General features: G+C 37.2%; 1 pseudogene; it reads left to right on the top strand.

Annotated features, from left to right (window-relative positions):
• Window positions 1–1,454: 1,454 nt before the first annotated feature.
• Window positions 1,455–2,198, top strand: LOC133074132 (olfactory receptor 4A15-like; annotated as a pseudogene).
• Window positions 2,199–19,648: the final 17,450 nt, after the last annotated feature.

The raw sequence follows: 19,648 nt of genomic DNA, 5'->3' as shown, positions 1-19,648 counted from the left end.
TTTTTTTTCTCCAGGAAATCTTTTCACTCAAAGGATCGAACCCACGTTTCTTACACCTCCTGCCTTTGTAGGCAGATTTTTTACCACTAGCCCCACCTGGGAAGTCCAAGCCTAAGGAAAATCAAATAATATTTCTAGATTTTAGTAGAGAACTCTTTCCATTATACAATGATTCAGTTTAAAATCTTTATTTTGACATCCTAATTGAGCTATGGCTAACAATTTTGGAAAGTAGAAAAAAATGTTTCTGTAGTATCCAATCACTTACATTTTGTTTGTCCATTTTTTTCCCTCCAATACCTAGCTTGTAATAAATGTCTATTTATTTATTTATTTTTTGGCATGTATGTGTTTGGGTGTGTATATATTCAAACAAAATGATTTCAGTGTACTTTCTTTAATAGAAAGATTTCATACATTTTATCTCTGCTCAGTTACTCTCTGGTGAGTTTTGAATTTCAGTTTAATTAGAGTTTAATAAGCACTGAGGGCTTCCCTGGTGGCTCAGATGGTAAAGAATTAGCCTGCAATTGAGTAGAATCAGGTTCAATCCCTGGGACAGGAAATCCCTGAGAGAAGGGTATAGCTACCCACTCCAGTATTCTTACCTGGAGAAACCTATGGTCAGAGGAGCCTGCTAGACTAAAGTTCATGCAGTTGCAAAAGAGTACACAGCTGAGTGACTAAGCATGAGCAAAAATAGGCATTGAAAAATAGGCAAAGAACCACTGCCTGGTTCTTTCACTGTTGCGGATGACTTATTTCTCAATTTTTGGAACTCAAAATTTTCAGAAAGGTATTTATCTAAAGGTCAGCTTATAATTTTATGCCCCATGACTAGGTGTCACTTCACATAAACATATAAAGAAAGTTATTAGACTTTGTTTATTTATATGGTAGATCTCAGAAGGTCAAAATGCACTTAGCAAAAAAGAAATGGTATGTAAAGTAAAAAAAAAAAAAAAACACAGTTCTTTGTGAAAGATATTCTGGAGAAATCATCTTTTTTTCTCACTTGGTACATAAACTTACAGATACACCCACTCATATAACCACCCAGTTAGAATACTGAAGTCTCATCAGTGGAGTTGAAGCATGGATTTGATAAAATGAAAGCAGTGTGTGGAAGGATATTGCAAAGTGTCATGTTCCAAAGGCTTACTCTGTGTGAGATCCAACTGAGCAAACACTCTCAAGTAAGGCATCCCATATTTTGCACAAAGCATGTGATCTTCTCAAATTCATTACTGACCCCTTGGTTTGCAGCCTCTGACACCTGATCAACAGTTTAAGAAGAACACATGGAAAACTGGAACAATGTGACTGAGTTTGTCCTCTTGCAGCTCACACAAAACCCTGAGATGCAAAAAGTTCTATTTATCCTATTCTTATTCATGTATATTGTGACAGTAATGGGCAATGTGCTTATCATGGTGACCATTGCAGCCAGCTGATCACTGGATTCCCCCATGTACTTTTTTCTGGCTTCTTTATCGTTTAGATACTGTCTATTCTACCATCATTGCTCCCAAAATGATCATTCACTTACTTCATGAGAAAAAGACTATTTCCTTCCAGTCTTGTATGATTCACGTCTTTATAGATCACTTAATTGCTAGTGTCGAAGTCATCCTTCTGGTGGTGATGACCTATGACTGATACATAGCCATCTGCCAACCTCTTCATTATTTGATCATCATGAATTGGAGGGTATGTGTCCTCATGCTGCTGGTGGCCTGGACTGGAGGCTTTCTGCACTCACTAATTCAAGTTATTTTTATTTATCAGCTCCCTTTCTGTGGCCCCAATGTCATTGACAACTTACGTGTGATATGTATCCTTTACTGAAACTTGCTTGCACTGATACCCACCTCATTGGGCTCTCTGTGATAGCTAATGGAGGGGCAATTTGCACTGTTGTCTTCTTCATCCTCTTAGTGTCCTATGGGGTCATATTACACTCCCTGAAGATTCGTTGTTTGGAAGGGAATCACAATGCCTTCTACACCTCTGCATCCCATATGATGTTGGTCCTTTTATTCTTTGTTCCTTGTATCTTCCTGTATGCCAGGCCTAATGCCAACTTTCCCATTGATAAATCTATGATGGTGGTCATAACTTTCATAACTCCTATGTTGAATGCTTTAATCTACACCTTGAGAAATGAAGAAATGAAAAATACTATGAGGAAACTCTAGTGTAAACATGTGTCTTTAGTTGGAAGAGAGGGTTTTCCATCATGTAGGATGTGAAAGTCATTTTCTTTTTTCAGAATCAAAGAATTGTCACTCTCAGTGACTATACTTAGAAAATAATTTCCTTTGGTGTATCCATCCTGTTTATTCTGAAACAGCTATATGAATTAAACTTTAAGTGGAATATTTTATAGTCCTGAGAGGCCAAGAGATTCACATATGTTTAACCTCTTAGATATATAACATACTGTATTAAGATTCTTTAGTGACAGTAACTTTTTTTTTCCTGTTTGAAGTTTTTATTTGTGGGTGTTGATACTTCTCTGGTACTGAGAAATATGACCTAGTAGAAAGTTTTCTTTTAGTCTAAGAAAGAGAAATTGGAAATTTAAAATTCTGATTGCTAAAAAAATTATTAATCTATCAATAAAAATTAATTAATTAATTTAAAATTTCACAGACTTTGTCCATAGAAGAAGATAAAAACAATGAGAAATGAACTTTGTTAACTTTATTCTGTAATGGTGGTGTATGGTGGATTTTGTCTATTCAAATCAAGTTTTGCACTGAAAATTTCAAATTTTCAACTCCATTCTGTGCAGCTTTTTCGACTGACATACTCTGATACTTGAAATATGTTTAACTCATTCATATTACTCCAGAGTCTGTCTACTTTACACTATCTGGGTACAGGTTTTCTAATGCAATAAATGCCTAACACTTTGGATATATATGTTTTGTTTTATGTAATGAATGACTTTATAACTCTCTGTAAATTATATGTTGTTGCCTTAAGTAATGAAATCAAATTGTCCTCTTTTTGAAGTAACCTTTGGCAGTTAGGTGAATCAAATACTGTATTACAAATATCATTCTTTTCTTTTCCCCTGGCTGTACTGGGTCTTCACTGCAGTGCACAGGCTTTACTGGTTGCAGCCCACAGGCTTCTCTAATTGTGGCACTCAGTCTCCAGAATGCACAGGCCCAATAGTTGTGTTTCGTGGGCTCAGCCTGTGGGCTTAGTTGCTCCATAGTTTGTGATATCTTAGTTCCCCAACCAGGGATCAAACCCATGTCCCCTGAGTTAGAAAGAGGATACATAACCACTGGTCCACCAGGGAAGTCACACAAAGGTCGTTCTTTAAGGCTCTGGTATTACAAGTTAAATCTTAGAATTCATCCCACAACTTAGATACTAAAATATTCCATATGCCTTTATCTTTTTTTTTCTACTTGTGATTGGACTCAGTGTACTTAGCAATGTTAGTACCTCCAATTATTGACACATACAAAATTATACCAGACATACAATTTCATTTATTCCTCAGTGAAGGAAATAAAAATACACTAGATCTTTTGATTAGAAAGGGATCTAATAGAGTGAATTAATTACTTCAAAATATATTATATTGGAGTAACTGACACCTGAATTTGACCATGCTCACTAGAGTGAGGAAGGTATAGGTGAGGAAGCTGAACTCAAGACAAAATATATTTGTATGTACTTCCCAAATCATTCCCTGCTCTCAATAAAAAGAAATTACTCTTTAAATACTTTGAAGTATTTTTTCATATTTACATCTTTAAAAATCACATAGGATATATGTTCAGATATGGTGTGAGATGGATATATACTCTTCTTTCTTAGCATAAGAATAAGTAAATTTTCCCAGTACATTTATTGAATAATAATTATTTTCCTGATGACATTGCAATACCACTAATTTCATATTTCATGTGTGCGTGTGTGTGTGTGTGTGTGTGTGTGTGTGTGTGTGTGTATGCTTCCCAGGTGGCACTATAGCTTCCCTGGTGACTCAGATGGTAAAATGTCTGCCTGCAACACAGGAGTCCTGGGTTCAATCCCTGGGTAGGGAAGATCCCCTGTGCTCTTGCCTGGAAAATTCCATGGACTGAGGAGCCTGGTAAGCTACAGTCCATGGGGTCACAAAGAGTCGGACACAACTGAGTGAATCCACTTTCACTTTCAGGTGACACTAGTGGCAAAGAACTTGCCTGCCAAAGCAGAAGACATAAGAGACATGGGTTTGATACCTGGGTTGGGTTGGGAAGATCCTCTGGAGGACGGTATGGCAACCTACTTCAGTATTCTTACCTGGAGAATCCCATAAACAGAGGAGCCTGGACAAGTGCAGTTCATAGGGTATCAAAGAGTCAGACATGACTGAAGTGACTTAGCACATATTATATATATATATATTCCATATCTTAGTTTTCCATTCTGTTCAACTAATGAGCCCACTCTCTCATGTTTGCTTGGAGGAAAGACCCTGTGAACACTGAAAAATTGATGCTTTTGAATTGTGGTGCTGCAAAAGACTCTTGAGAGTCCCTTGGACTGCAAAGAGATCAAATCAGTCAATCTTAAAGGAAACAAATCCTGAATATTTATCCGAAGCACTGATGCTGAAGCTGAAGCTCCAATACTTTGACCACCTGAGGTGAAGAGATGACTCATTGGAAAACACTCTGATGCTGGGAAAGACTGAGGGCAGGAGGAGAAAGGGATGACAGAGGATAAATTGTTGGATGGTCTATCACCAACTAAATGGACATGAGACTGAGTAAACTCTGGGAGAAGATGAAGGACAGGGAAGCGGGGCATGCTTCAGCCCATGGAGTCACAAAGAGTTGGACATGACTTAGAGACTGAACAATAACAATCTGTGATGATGGATTTAGAGGGTGGCCATCTGCAAGCTTGGAAAAAAGTGTTCACTAGCATACAACCCTGCAATCACCTTGATCTGGGACTTCCAACTTCCAGAACTGTGAAAAAACATATGTCAGTTTTTTTAAGCTGCACGGTCTATAGTATTTTGTTAAGGCAAACCAAACTGACTAAAATTATGGTGATAACAAGGCTGCTGCTGATGTATAATACAGGTTTGGTGAACACAGAATTGAACCTGATTCAATTCAGGGACAAAAACAACAAAAAGCAAAAACAAACAAACAAACTCCCAATCCAATCACCAGAGATGTGGATAATTTCCAAATCTAGATCTTTGAATAAAAGAGACATAAGATATTTTTTAATAAGAACCCTGTAATATCACCATCATATGTCAGGTAGATCTTCAATCTAATCTTTCTCTGAGGGATCTGAGGTCACTGACCAGAGTGTAATTGTGCTCAGGAAATATCAGTTCCATTCAGTCACTCAGTCATGTCTGACTTCTTGCGACACCATGGACTTCAGCACACCAGGCTTCCCTGTCCATCACGAACTCCCAGAGCTTGCCCAAACTCATGTCCATCGAGTTAGTGATGCCATCCAGCCATCTCATCCTCTGTTGGCCCCTTCTCCTCCTGCCTCCAATCTTGCCCAGCATGAGGGTCTTTTCCAATGTGTCAGTTCTTCACATCAGGTGGCCAAAGTATTGGAGTTTCAGCTTCAGCATCAGTCCTTCCAATGAACACCCAGGCCTGATCTCTTTTATGATGGACTGGTTGGATCCCCTTGCAGTCCAAGGGACTCTCAAGAGTCTTCTCCAACACCACAGTTCAAAAGCATCAATTTTTTGGCACTCAGCTTTCTTTACAGTCCAACTCTCACATCCATACATGACCACTGGAAAAACCATAGCTTTGACTAGATAGACCTTTGTTGGCAAAGTAATGTCTCTGTTTTTTTAATATATTGTCTAGGTTTGTCATAGCTTTTCTTTCAAGGAGCAAGCGTCTTTTAATTTCATGGCAGCAGTCACCATCTGCAGTGATTTTGGAGCCCAAAAAGGTAAAGTCTGTCACTGTTTCCATTGTTTTCCCATCTATTTGCCATGAAGTGATGGGACGATGCCATGATCTTAGTTTTCTGAATGTTGGGTTTTAAGCCAACTTTTTCACCCTCACTTTCACTTTCAACAAGAGGCTCTTTAGCTCTTCTTACTGGAATGACTTGAAGTAGATTCTAAGCTAAAATTCACTGCTGGTTCCCAGAATGCCACTGTTCTCCACTAATCAGAAAGCAAACTGATGGTTTTTGAAGCAAATAGACTGTCATATTTTATTCCAGAAAAGATGGGTATATTTCAGATCAGCAAGAATTGCAATTGGGGACCTGGATAGTCAAGGACAGGGAGACTTGGAGTGCTGCAGTTTGTGGGGTTTGCAAAGAGTCAGACACGACTTTGTGACAGAACAACAACAACCACAGCAAAACATGTGCAATTTTTTCCAAAGCAAGAGAAGGGGAATGCTTTTAGAGAGGGGAAAGGAGAGTTAAGGGGTGGGGAATCTAGTAAATAAAGAGCCTGTGGCTTTTCATTGGTTAAGCCCTTGCCAGCAAAGAGGAGCATTTCTTCTTCCTCTTTTGTTCTGCTATGTTACAGGGCATAAGAGTACCCCATTCTGGTTTCCCAGCTCCATTTAATTAAGTATTTGCTTATTTATGTATTTTAATGTGAGAGAATGTTGGCCCAAAGCTCTCCTAGTGGGTCAGTTCTGAATATCTAGTAGACTACATGTATTCTAAAGAAGGCATACATTTCCATATTGAGTCTTTGGTGCTTGAGTAGTTTCCATAGTGACTGAGTAGAAGTATTTGAAACTAATTTATTGTTTCACATTGGTAAGCAAAAAGCAGCACCACATTGTAGTGCAACCAAAGAGATTTGATGAATGCAGGGACTAAGTCTTATCATGTTCCCATCTAAGTTACTTGTTTGGTTTAGGAATCAAATGAAGAGACTGGCTAAGTCAGTGTGGAAACTGGAAGCTTTAAAAAAATTCTGTATTACGAATCTTTACTTTGTATTACTTTTCTTTATATTAGGAAGTCCTATAAGAATGTCAAGAGATGTATTTTTGTATCTCTTGTATTTTGTATCTCTCAATATCTTTAATTCACTCCTCAGATCTTACCTCGGAAATCATGAAGCCCATAGAAGTAATGGCATAGATCATTCTGGTATGCCTTTTGTTTTAATTACACTATAACATGTGGGAATATCAGCTATTCCATGCAGGGAAAAGATAAAACAGGTTAGAGTGGTACACATACACCATGGAATATTACTCAACCATTAAAAATAATTCATTTGAATCAGTTCTAATGAGATGGATGAAACTGGAGCCCATTTTACAGAGTGAAGTAAGCCAGAAAGGTAAAGACCAATACAGTATACTAACACATATATATGGAATTTAGAAAGATGGTAATGATAACCCTATATGCAAAACAGAAAAAGAGACACAGATGTATAGAATTTAATGAAAACTTAATTCTTGCTTTTAAACACAATATGTAATTTTAGAAATGTTTCTTCCTTTCATAGGTCTAAGTTTTTCCATATGCAAAACAAAAAGAATGAATAATTTTTGAATGAAGTAATTACTCTCTCATGTTCCTGCTCAGTCACTCAGTAGTGGCCCACTCTTTGTGATCCCATGGACTACAGCCTGCCACTTTCCTCTTTCCATGGAATTTTTCAGGCAAGAAAACTGGAGGGGGTTGCCATTTCCTTCTCAGAGGATCTTCCCACTCAGGGATTGAACTTGAGTTTCATGCATTGGCAAGCAGACTCTTTACCACTGAGACCCCAGGGAGCTCAAAACCTTACCTGCTCACTGTGGTGACTATCATACGCAGCCAGACTTTGCACACTCTCTGAAGTATTCCTTCCTGGTCTTCTTGTCATTTGTAGACACCTGTTATTCTTCTTCACAATCCTTAAAATGCTAGCTGATTTGCTCTCTGATTCAAAAGCTGTGTAATTCAAAGACTTCCCTGGTGATCTAGTGATTAAGACCCCACACTTTCACTGCAGACTCCTGGGGTTCGGTCCTTGGTCTGAGAACTGAGATCTCACATACTGCAATGCAGAGGCAAAAAAAGAAAAGAAAACCTGTCTAATTCAGTGGCTGAAGGTAACAGGATTGTGGAAGAGGAATAGCAGGTCGTCTGTGACAGTGCCAATGTAGGTGATAAGTAACATCAAAAATATAATTCTTTGCATCTGAGGATTCTGTGCAGGTCCCATCAGAATGAATTCAGTCACATTCACTGTGTCTTCTTTCGTTTCAGTGATACAATGAATTCAGAAGTGGGGACTTAATGAAATAAGATGTTTTCGACACCAAGGTGTCGACACCTTGCTTTGGGTTTTCAGATATGTCCAAAACATTTCAGTAATGAGAAAATATTTTTTCTCATGGTATGCAAGAGGAAAAGAAACATGTTACTTTTTCCATTTTATCAAAAGAAATTGTTTCACTAACATTATTTTATTTTTTTTTTTTAATTTTTAACGAGAAAATAATTGCTTTACTATGTCGTGTTGGTTTCTGCCATATAGCAACATGTACATATAGCTCCTCTCTTTTGAGCCTCTCTCTTAATTCCCCCACCATCCCACCCCTCTAGGTCATCATACAGCACCAGGCTGAGCTCCCTGTGTTATACAACAATTTCCCACTAGTTATATATTTTTAAGCATGGTAATGTATATATTTCAATACTACTCTCTCAATCTGTCCACCATCTCCTTCCCCCATTGTGTCTACAAGTCCATTCTTCATGTCTGTGTCTCTATTCCTGCCCTGCAATCAAGTTCATCAGTACCATTTTCCAATTCCATATCCAGGACATGGAACCAACATAGATGCCCATCGATAGATGAATGAATAAAGAGGTTGTGGTACATGTATACAATTGAATATTTCTCAGCAATAAAAAGGAATGAATTTGAGTCAATTTCACTGAGATGGATGAACCTAGAACCTGTTATACAGAGTGGAGTAAGTCAGAAAGAGAAAAACAAATATATCAGAGCGAACTTTTAAGGCTGTTTTATTCAGCTTATCATGAGGCTTAGTATGCTCAAGTCCTTCTACACCTTCTGACAAGTGGTCCCTGGGTCTTTGCTGGAGGACATCCAGGCACAGAGAGTTCACCATATATTAACCTGATTGCTTCTCAGCCAGTAAGAAAGATGAAAAACACTTCTTTAGATATTAAAGAAGGTACTTGTGCAGCTGTTTGTTCTGGTTTGGCACACTGTTGATACAAAGATGAAGTCTCACTCTCTCTCCTCTTCCACTTAAAAGCCACTTAATAAGCCTAAGAAACAAGGTCTGTGTCTTGTTAGCCACTTTATCACCAGTACTTGGTTCAGGGTCTGGCTCATGCTGACGTTCAATAAAATTAAGTGAATAAATGAGTTTGTAGACTCTCATTTCCTCTGTGTTTTCTTTTTTTCTAGCTAATTCCAAGAAAAGCATTTAGTTTCTTACTTCAGGGGAAAATAAAAGCTGAATAAATGGTTGGAATATTTAAAAATACATAGTTCTTTCACCCATTGAGATCTCTCATTCTCTCCATCCTAAACATCGGTCTTCCTTGGTCCGTTTCAATCAACTTGCTTACCTTCTGGCCAAGAGGTAGCCCTAGCTGAATATTAGAGGGAAGGTGAGAAAAGAAAAAAAAAAAAAAAAAAAAGAATGTCATGGTGTTTACTGTCCTGGTTCCTTGTTGTGGCTTGTCAAAGGCTGTATGCCTTTAACTGAGGCTGTTCCATTTTGAATGAACCTTCTAACCTTCTAAGTTTTGAATAACCTTCTAAGTTCCTAAGATCTTCCTTTTCCCTTGGCGAAAATGGTTAGTGATTATGAAAATTCATTGTACATTATTTAAGCTGATGTGAAAAGGTCAAGTTGTTCGCAAACAGAAACAAAAACATTGTGTAATTAAAGTTTAGTATTCTTATTTACCAATAAGTTGGAGGATCAGAAAGATTAAATAATTAAATCATATAACATGTAAGTCAGCATTGGGCCCAAGTACTCTTATTCCATGTCCTGTGATCTTTACATTATACAGAATTCCTTTGTGTTGATGTTAGATGAGGTTTGGTCTATAAAAACAAAAATATTTTTTGATTATATGCCATAGGAAGTGACACTTCATTAGGTTAACAATTACTAGAAGCACTTACATGCTTTTTTTTTTTTTTTCCCCAAAAGTGCCCAGTAAAATGTTTGAAAAAACAATGTCACTATTACAAAGTTGGTTTTGTACTTAATTCCTTGAAACTTGATTCCTCTTTGAAAACTGCTTTGGAGATTATTTATAAGCAATGTATATATATTTTTAAAAGAAGAGTGGGCATCATTACTTTACATTTAACCAAGGAAAATACATCTTGGCTAAATAAATTATGTGGGCTTCCCTGGTGGCTCAGTGGTAAAGAATCTGCCTGCAAGGTAGGAGATATTGGTTTGATCCCTGGGTTGGAAGAGCCCCTGGAGAAGGAAATGGCAGCCCACTCTGGTATTCTTGTCTGGAGAATTCCAGGGGCAGAGGAGGCTGACAGCCTACCATCCATGCAAAGAGTCAGACAAAACTGAGCAACTAACTTATAAGACTTGGCTGAAAATTAATTTTGGATCTTTTCAAAAATGAAGTCAATCAGCTATCAAAATATATATATATATATATGTGTGTGTGTGTGTGTGTGTGTGTGTGTGTGTGTGTGTGTGAGATAGTCTCCTTTTTTGTTGGAAATGCCCTATCTCCTACTACATAGGTACCATATTATACTTTATTGAAGAAATCAATGGACATCATGAGGTAACAATATTTAGCAAACATATTTTAGTTATGAAAACATGATGAAGAGTAAGAACACTAGCTTTAGTATCAGGAGCCATGAGTTTTATTTCACACTATGCCATTATGTTCTTCTTTAGCCTTAAATGGTTTTCCCTAGTTTTACAAGTAGTTTACCCAGGTAAATTGCAGTGTATTTTCAATTTCTGTGATTCTGGCCAAGCCAGTGTGTTTATTGCCATGAATAGTGTTATATTTGCTTCTACTTATAAGTAAAATAGGAAGGCTTATGAGACCACAGTCCACCTTCCAAAACCTTTACATTACTGGTAAACAACTTAGAAGATGTCTTTCTGAGATGAAAATGCCTTTGAATTGGACTAAAATAATATGGACTCTGCACTTTTTTTTTTTTTTTTTAAGTATTGCTTACTGTTAGGCTAGTCTTTGGATTTAATATGATGAGAAATGGCAAGGTGACCCAACATGCCATTTCTTGGTCATCTGTTTTCTTTTTTGTTTGTTTGCTTTTAATATTTATTTATTTTTATATTGGTTGCATGGGGTCATTTTTGCTGTGTAGGGGAGCTTTAGTTGTGCATGTGAACACCTAGTTATTGCATGCTTGTCAGATCTAGTTCCCTGATCAGAGATTGAACCTGGGTCCCCTGCAGTCATTATTCAGAGTCTTAGCCACTAGATTAACAAGGAAGCCCCTAGCTCTACTCTTGAGTGCTTTGAGAATATGTTTCTCTACCTATTTAAATGCATGAAGCTTCCATAAATACATTTTGCCAGTACATTTTACCAGGTTGTTGTGAAATTAATCCCTGAACCTGTCAAAAGTCAAACCATACTAGTTTCTGACCAATGATAAGACTCAAGAATAACTTCTTCTGTTTTCATTTTACTTTACTATTCAAGATTGAGAATCTGTATTACTCTCTCTCCAGGGTTTAAATCACTCTGTCATTAGAGTTGTAATCTGGAAACAGATTTTCCCAGTAAAGCTCTGGGAACTCCTCTTTTACAAGTTATTTCTTGGACAGCTTTCACTGTTTTAGACCTAAATTCTGCTCTTTTTTTTTCTTTTTATGCTTCTCTAGAGCTTGGGGAGCTAGACTAGACACATGTAAGAGTTCTAAAGCAATCTCTCTACCTAGCACTGTAGCTATTTAAGTAGAGACTGCATAAGCACTCAATGAGCAATTGTGAGTAAATTTCAAGCTTTTATGAGATTTGGAATGAAGACTTCGTCAGTACATGATAATTCTTTGATCTGAATCTAGCTTTCATGCCAGAGTTGAAAGAAAGGTTCAAGACATTTTCATGATGACACTTCAGCCAAATTCATGTCCCTTATAGTTCTTTAGATTGTTTTGTATACTTATACAGATTGTCTTTGGCATCTAACATCACAAATAGCACTATAGTACATGCAGCCATGTAGCACTTCTCTAATATTGGAGTACCCACAATGGTGTGGTTACTCACTTAGAGCCAGACATTCTGGAATGTGAGGTCAAATGGGCCTTAGGAAGCATAACTCCAAACAAAGCTAGTGAAGGTGATGGAATTCCAGCTGAGCTATCTCAAATCTTAAAAGATGATGCTGTTAAAGTGCTGCACTCATTATATCAGCAAATTTGGAAAAGTTATCAGTGGCCACAGATTGGAAAAAGTCAGTTTTCATTCCAATTCCAAAGAAGAACCATGTGAAACAATGTTCAAATCACCAAACAACTCTACATATTTCACATGCTATCAAGATAATGTTCAAAATCCTTCAAGCTAAGCTTCAATAATACATGAACCAAGAACTTCCAGATGCCCACCTTGGATTTAGAAAAGGCAGAGGAACCAGAAATCAAATTGCCAACATCCATTGGATCATAGAGAAAGCAAGGGAATTCCAGAAGAATATCTACTTCTTCTTCATTTACTCTGCTAAAGCCTTGGACTGTGAGGATTACAACAAACTGTGGAAAATTCTTCAAGAGATTGGAATACTAGACAACCTTATCTGACTCCTGACAAACCTGTATGCAGGTCAAGAAGCAACAGTTATAACCAGACGTGGAAAAATGAACTGGTTCAAAATTGGGAGAGGAATATGACAAGGTTGTAAACTGTCACCCTGCTAATTTAACTTCTATGCAAAGTACATCATGGAAAATGCCAGGCTGGATGAATCACAAACTGGAATCAAGATTGCCAGGAGAAATATCAACCTCAGATGTGCAGATAATACCACCCTAATAGCAGAAAGTGAAGAGAAACTAAACAGCCTCTTGATGAAGGTGAAAGAGGAGAGTGAAAAGGCTGGCTTAAAACTCAACATTTAAAAACTGAGATCATGGTATCCAGTCCCATCATTTCATGGCAAACAGATGGACAGCAAATGGAAACAGTGGCAGATTTTATTTTCTTGGGCTACAAAATCACTGTGGATTGTGACTGCAGTCATGAAATTAAGATGTTCGCTCCTTGGAAGAAAAGCCATGACAAATCTAGACAGTGTATTAAAAAGCAGAGACATTACTTTGATGACAAATGTCCATACAGTCAAAGTTATGATTTTTCCAGTAGTCATGTATGGATGTGAAAGTTGAACCATAAAGAAGGAGATGAAAGTTGAAAAATTGATGCGTTTAAATTGTGGTATTGGATAAGACTCTTGAGCGTCCCTTGGACAGCAAGGGGATCAAACTAGTCAATCCTAAGGGAAATCAGCCCTGAATATTCATTGGAGGGACTGGTGCTGAAGCTTTAATACTTTGGCCACCTGATGCAAACAGCCAATTCATTGGAAAAGACTGATGCTGGGAAAGATTGAGGGCAAAAGGAGAATAGAGCAACAGAGCATGAGATGGTTGGATGGCATCACTGACTCAATGGACATGAGTTTGAACAAACTCCAGGAGATAGTGAAGGACAGGGAAGCCTGGAATGCTGCAGTCCATGGGGAAACAAAGAGTTGGACACAACTTGGCAACTGAACAACAATAACTACAGTGAAGTTAGAATTGTCCATGTGATTTCAGTTTCCTTAACCTCTTTTCTTTCATAATGCATGTTGCTCAAAATGATCATATTCTCTGGAGTCAATGCAGAGTTATGTACAATTAATGTATTTTTCTTATTACTTAAAGCATATTAGAACATGGTATGTGACTGCAATTCTATCTAGAAATATTTCTTTTTTATATATACAGGAGTATTTTTTGAGTTGAAGTATTTTTTTTACAAAATATTTGCAAATATCTATTTTTTTTTCTTTCAGTAGATAATTGTAATGAGATTTACAATTGGTGGGAATACATTTCATGCCACTTTTGCTGTAAAACAATACCTTAAATACAAGAATGCTGGCTCACAATTTAAAGGCCTGGCCTCTTCTTTCCCCTTGGTAAATGGCATTCTCATTCCCTGGCTCCTATTTCCTTGCTATAAATTTTGAATGTCATCACTTATTTTATCCTATTCCACATGAATGTTATAAAATTATATTTAATTGATTGAAATAAGTGTATTTTCCTATCTCTAAGTATAATTGAATAATTAAATTATTTCCATCATCATCATGTTACTGTAACTCCAGAGTTGGCACAAAAGAACTACTGTAAATTTCACCTGGTATGAGGTGTCAACATCATAATAGGGTTCATAACTATCACTTGCTTCAGTGGTGGCTCAGAGATAAAGAACCCGCTTGCCAAACAGGAGATATGCATTCAGTCTCTGGTTTTGGAAGATCCCCTGAAAAGAACTGGCAACTCACTCCAGTATTTCCTGAGAAATCCCATGGACAAAGGAATCTGGTGGGCTACAGTTCTTGGGGTCACAAAATGGTCAGATACAATTCAGTGACTAAACAGCAATTACCACTTAAAATATATTTGAAAACAATATTTTAAAATTCTGATTTTCATAAGTAGATTAAAAACAAATTATTATAATAAAATTTAAATATCTGATAAATACCCACTTATATCTCAATTTACATAATACTAAATATTCATACTCCATAATAAACCCATATGTTTTCCAATTCATGTGACCAGCTGCTTTTTTTTTGTTTCCTTCTTTAATAGTGTTTTGTCTTCATACAGACTCAAGGAGGAGTTTGAAATTAAAGATGAGTGCTCTAAAAGTTCTCCTCTGATGTTTACCTACTTTACTTGATATCATTGGGTTGTTGGCAAAATCTGCTAATGATAGCAAAACATCCCTGAGATCTTATTAGACACAGCTAAGAAACTTTAAAGAATTTGCCTACAAGATACATGATCCTACTTCTAAGGTTCATACAAAGGTACCATTTATAAACCAACAAAGACATTTATAGCTGAGCCAGTTGGCATTTTAAAATCTTACAACTTTACTTCTTTCTTGCTGAACTAACTGCTGTCTGAAACCCTAGCATGGACCTATGTCAGATATGTTCATAGGTGAGTTGTTTTTTTTTTTTTTTTCCCCAGAATATCATAGACTGTATATCATAGACTCTTAGGTTTAAATGGATGAAATAAATGATATTATCATTCCTTACCTTTAACTATCTGACATTAAAATGTATCTTTTTTAGCATATAAAACATCAATAAAGATAGATTCAAATACAATACTACCAATTTATAAGTAGAAATATTTTGGTGTCTTTTTTCCTTATTGACATATATTTAAACTAGTAAGAAGAATAACAAAATTGGGTAGAATTAGAATAATTAAGCAATTCAAATATGCATCCCAAATTGTCTCCACTTTATATTACAAATGAAGAATGTTCTTGTGATACTGAAAAATTTTTAAAAGCATCCTTGTTAGGAAGTACATATTACTGGACTTCCCTGGTGGCTCAATTTTTAAAGAATCTGCCTGCAATGCAGGAGACCTGGTTCGATCCCTGAGCTGGGAAGATCCCTTGGAGAAGTGAATGGCTACCCAATCCAGTATGCTGGCCTGGAAAATTCCATGGACACGACTGTGCAACTTTCAATTTTCAAATTCAATTTTAGTTATCCATTTTTCCAATGTTGAATATTACATACCACTTCCAAATTTTCCACAACCCTTAATAATTGTGTTGAAAATATTTGTTAGTAATGATTTTTCTCCTTTAAAAATATTTCCATTATTTTTTTCTCCAATTATTTTTATTAGTTGGAGGCTAATTACTTTACAATATTGTAGCGATTTTTGCCGTACATTGACATGAATCAGCCATGGATTTAAATGTATTCCCCATCCTGAACCCCCCTCCCATTTCCCCGTTAGAATTTATTTCTAGACAGAGTATTGTGCACCAAAGAAAAACAAAAACATAAATTTCTTCATAGATATTTCAAAAACAGTTTTATTATATAAATGATCTCTCATTTTTACATTGTGTGTATACCCTTTTCTGATCTGTTAGAGGATTGTACCTCAGAATAACAAAATGCAGTGAACCAGCTCCACTTTGCTTCCTCATGACTATAATTTTCAGTTTTTAATTAATATTTACAGGAGTATAGGGCTTCCCTGGTGACTCAGATGGTAAAGAATCTGCCTGTAATGCAGGAGACCCAGGTTTGATCCCTGGGTTGGGAAGATTCCCAGGGGAAGGGAGTGGCAACACACTCCAGTATTCTTGCCTGAAGAATTCCCTGGGCAAAAGAGCCTGGCAGCCTACAGTCTATGGGGTCGCACAGAGTTGGGCATGATTGAGTGACTAGCACACACACAGAAGAGTATGTGTTCATTTTTTCTTGTGAACCATTTTTAAAACCTTTACTGAATCTGTTACAATATTGCTTTTTTAAAGTATATTTTGTTTTTTTGGCTGCATGGCATGTGGAGTCTTAGCTCCTCAACCAGGGGTCGAATCCCCAACCAACTCTGTAGCCACTGGACTGTTGGGGAAGTCCCTGTTGTGTTCCTTTTGGATAATTAAAAAATAAAGCTCTTTGTCCATTGATCTTTGAAGGTAAGGCGTAATTTTGCATAATACATTATGCTGTACTTATATTCTCTCTTGTCTTTGCTTTGGGACATTTGTGTCCCAAGATTTCTCATTCTATTAGTAATTCAGTAGTCTATAACCAGGAATGAAGGAAGATGGATCTTATGAAAACGTGGGAGAAGAAGACATGAGAATGCATGTAGTAGAAATAGGAAGAAGTGGAAAGACCATTTCTATTGTGGATGGACACCTTGCTGTTGTTTGGGAATGAAATTTAAGTTTTAAGGGCACTGAGCAGGAACACTGTTCATGGCTTTATTATGAACACTATTATGAACACAGTTCATGAATGTGTTAACTGATGCACATTCATAGACAATAAGTGTCCAACAAATATTTCTTGAGTGTGGGAACCTGTAATAGATACTTGAGTAGAAGATTGTATCTGTGCTTGTGTTAGTCTGAGTATATATTGATATGCGTGAATATATAGTACATTGTCTATCTCTGTATCTTTCAGACTTTTCTGCTCTTCACATTAAATTTTTACTTTAAGAACTTTGAAAATAAACTTTCCACTACTTGAAAAATCCTTATATACTGAAAAACTTTGGAAGAGTTATTATTTCTTTTTTTACCCAAGATTATTGAAGCTTTACATTTACTGAGCACGACTACATTAAATTCAATATGAAACAGAATTTTAAAGAATAAAAAAAATTGATTAACAAACACTATAACTATCTTGAAAGTAAAAAGACCCCATAGCATACTTATTCCTAGAGGCAATTAAATATTTTAATATTTACCCCATAAGATGTGCCAAAACTATTAAGCTGGAGGGCAGCTTCTTTTCAAATGTCTATTTTTGTTTCTCTTAAAGTAGAGAGTAATGATAAGCAGAATAGGAGAAAAAAGAACACTTGAATTCCTCCTAGGTTTATGGTCTGGGAAATCAGGCATATACTTACCCATGGTGTATAACAATTCATCAAGCATCTACTTATCACCTAATAGTTTCACACACTACAGACATCATGCCAAGCACTATAGTGAGTGAGGAAACACAGCTGAATAGCTTGTATTCTGGTTGGTGCTAGTTACATTGTGTGAGCAGTGATTTATATGTATTTCCCTAAACCCACTGTTTATGATGAATATCTTTTGACCATGTCTTTATTTCCAAAGTTAGAGCAGAGGGTTCAAATATAAATTATCATGGAAAAGGGAATAACTCTTACTTGTGTGTGGCACATCCCAGCTTACAAGGTGCATCTGAGAATTAAAATTTGTAACCTCACGCACAGAGAGGAAGGCTTGGAAACATGAGACACTGAGATGACTTAGCAGAGTCATATGGAGTTGGAAAGCAGGGGAAAATCCTAGTGTTTTTTCAGTTAATGACACATCAAATGTTGCCCAAGAGATATTTTATAGGTGACAAGCTCTAGATGTTAGAAGAGGGGAAACACATCACAGAGGAAGTAAGCAAGAACTGAAGCACGTGCCGGGCAGAGTGGCAAGGACATGCTCCACAGTTCCAGGGACTGCTGTGTTTAGGTTCTAAAGAATTCAGACTCTACCACTTTCATGATTAATAGGTATCATTCTTTGTTCCTTTGTAGGTAGCTCAGGACCCAGGAAGGTATACGCTGCTAAATGGATCTCTTGACATCTCTAAACAATGTGACTAAATTTGCTCTCTTGGGATTCACACAGAATCCACACTTAAAGAAAATACTTTTTGTTGTCTTTTTGTTCATTTTCCTATTTACTGTGTTGGCCAGTCCACTCTTGGTCATCATCATCTCCCTCAGTCCCACACTTTCTACTCCCATGTACTTCTTTCTCACTCACTTGGCCTTCATAGATGCCTCCTACACATCTGTCACCACCCCTAAATTGATCACTGACCCACTGTACCAGAGGAGAACCATCTCCTGGGGTGGCTGCCTGACTCAGCTCTTTTTGGAACAATTCCTGGGAGGATCAGAGGTTATCATCCTCATTGTCATGGCCTGTGACTGCTATGTGGCCATCTGCAAACCTCTGCACTACATGACCATTATGTGATGGGGACTCTGCCAGCTCCTGGTGGTGGTGGTCTGAATCGGGGGGATCTTACATGCCACTGTGCAGATTCTTTTCACAGTAGACTTGACCTTCTGTGGTCCCAACACCATTGACCATTTCATGTGTGGTTTCTTCTCACTGTTGCATCTTGCTTGCCGCAGTACCTACAGGCTTGGAATGGTGGTAGCACCTAACATTGGAGTCATGTGCTTGCTCATTTTTTCATGCTCCTCATCTCCTACATAGTCATCCTGAGCTCCCTGAAATCCTTGGAGCTTCCTTCATGGCTCTGAAGGAAGGCACAAAGCCCTCTCTACATGTAGCTCCCACTTTACAGTAGTGGTGCTCTATTTTGTCCCTTGTATATTCACCTATATGCGTCCTGTGACCACTTACCGGAGGACAAGTGGCTGACTATGTTCTTTGCAGTCTTCACTTCATGTTAAATCCTATGATTTACACAGTGAGAAACACAGAGATGAAAAATGCCATGAGGAGTTTGCTGAAAATGATAATGACTTAAGCTGTTCACTATGACAAGAAGAGAATGATTTATGTACATACGTAAGATTATACCTGTTATAAATTGTGATAGAAAGTAAAAATAAAATTGTAGATCATTGACAGAAAGAAAGGGCCAGAAACTAATATTTCTTGATTATTTAATATTGTCTGGATATATTTTAGACATTTTTATAAGTTTTAATATACTTTCTGAGTGCTCAGTTGCTTCACTCATGTTTGACTCTTTGGGACCCTCTGGACTATAGTCCACTAGACTTCTCTGTCCATGGGATTCTCCAGGCAAGAATACTGGAGTGGGTTGCCATGCCTTCCTCCAGAGGAGTTTCTTGATCCAGTGATA

Source organism: Dama dama, chromosome 19 (assembly GCF_033118175.1).
Source record: "Dama dama isolate Ldn47 chromosome 19, ASM3311817v1, whole genome shotgun sequence".
NCBI lineage: Eukaryota > Metazoa > Chordata > Mammalia > Artiodactyla > Cervidae > Dama > Dama dama.
This window is presented reverse-complemented; position numbering and strand designations above follow the sequence as displayed.